Source organism: Phyllopteryx taeniolatus, chromosome 12 (assembly GCF_024500385.1).
Source record: "Phyllopteryx taeniolatus isolate TA_2022b chromosome 12, UOR_Ptae_1.2, whole genome shotgun sequence".
Taxonomy (NCBI): Eukaryota; Metazoa; Chordata; class Actinopteri; order Syngnathiformes; family Syngnathidae; genus Phyllopteryx; species Phyllopteryx taeniolatus.
The window spans coordinates 17,203,444-17,205,253 of NC_084513.1; the positions used below are offsets into that span (position 1 = coordinate 17,203,444).

The 1,810-nt window shown below is 40.4% G+C and overlaps 1 protein-coding gene across 2 annotated transcripts in view; it reads right to left on the bottom strand.

Annotated features, from left to right (window-relative positions):
- Positions 1–1,810, bottom strand: part of LOC133487227 (neuropilin-2-like) — an 89,682-nt gene that overhangs the window by 74,605 nt on the left and 13,267 nt on the right. The window lies entirely within an intron of this gene.

Below are 1,810 nucleotides of genomic sequence, written 5' to 3' on the forward strand. Positions count from 1 at the left end.
AAAGTTGAAAGTTTTTTTTTTTTAATAAAAAATATACAACCTTATTCTTGACTTGAACCATGTAAACATAAAACTTTTTCAAATCAGATATATATAAGTTTATTCTTGTAGAATTATGACAGCAATCTGGTAGTATCATTTGTTTGTTTTTTTCCACTGTAGTCCTAATGATTCTTCCATACAAACATGTTAGCATTACATTCCAACTAGATAATTTTCTAGCAAAGTGAGTATCCCACAGAAACACACAAAAATAAAAAATAAAAATCCTCCACAAAAATTCCAGAAATAATGCACCAGATGCGGCCAAGCGTTTTCAGGTGTTCCGCATTTTTTAAAAATACCAACTTAAAAAAACGGAAACTACAAATGAAATGCTTTTTTTTTTTTTTTTTTTTTTTTTTTTTAAACATCTCATTTTAAGAGAATTGAGTTTTCAGGAAGGAAGAGTGAGCCACAGTCAGTGTCACTAAGTGATAGCAAACGGACAAATGACTAAAGTTATTTCAGAAAGAAAAAAAATGGATGGTGGTATTGAATTGAATATAACTCCTTACTAATCCCGATAACACGCTGGGCGCAAAGTAGATAAGGAGGAAGTGAGCGTGTAAGTGGATGCGGTGTCAAAGATCGACGCAACATCATGATATACAAAGACCCCCATTCACACACACACACAATGAATGGCGCATCCAGATGCCACCGTTAGCGTCACAGAGCAGATCCTCGTGTCAGCGGCCATACTGAGTGTGTGCGTCAGCTCGTACTCAATGGCTCTCATTCAGCAGGCTGACACAACTCCCGTCGTAAATCACATCTTTGGGTGACAGCCGATGGCATAACACGCCGGCTGCACACAACTGGACTCTATTGCAACTTTGCTGTCTATTGTGTGCCGTAATGAACCGCCCGCTTAATGCACTCCACGGACTCTCTTGCCTCGTAGACTAACCAAGAGGCATGCTAAGCATCACGCAGGATATGAGTGTGATGTTTGTTAAAGGGGAACGTATTAAGGAGAATTTGCTTTTAATGGCTTGTATGCAAATGAGGGTCTCTGAAGTGCTACCCACCTATTAAGTGTGAAATTAAACGACCAAGTCTATCTATTTTAATCTCCATTTCCGAAACTGTGCCTGCGAGCGAGCCATTTTGCACTTCCTTCAGAGTTATTTGAGGTTATTTGTGTTTGGTGATGTGTCCATGGGCCACATACACACAGTGTAGTGAATGAAGTGCTGTACCCATGAGTGAAAATGCTTTTATTGTCTTCATAGGCACTGGCTATTTTTCCCCCACAGGTATTAAGCCCCGCCCATGTTCATCATGTACGGAAATCCATATTTGCCACTGGCCCACCATTATATGCGGCGGGATGAGGACCAGCTCACTTGCAGGAGACAGGGCCCGCCCCTAAGAACAGGAACCTTGGAACTGAAAGTTGTAAAATAAACATGCAACATAAGTCTCCTTTCGGACAAACTAGACTGTGAGCTATTATTTTATTTGAGAAAATCAAGGGCCAAGGCTGTCATTTTGTTTTGATGCCAACGTATTATAAAATGTAAACATCTCACCAAGTTATCACTGGACTATCGGCCGGCAACAAGAGATTTTGTGTACAACTGCTGTTAAACCAAAGTATAACACAATGCTGATATAGTTTTCACCAATATGTCGGACTGGGGCCGTGGTGGTTTGTCAGTAATGTCACGGCGTATGGTTTTGTTATGACTGCGCTGTGTGGGATGACTCAAACTACTCAGCAGAACATCACAAGTTTGACGACTATAAATAGACAGGAGCTGGA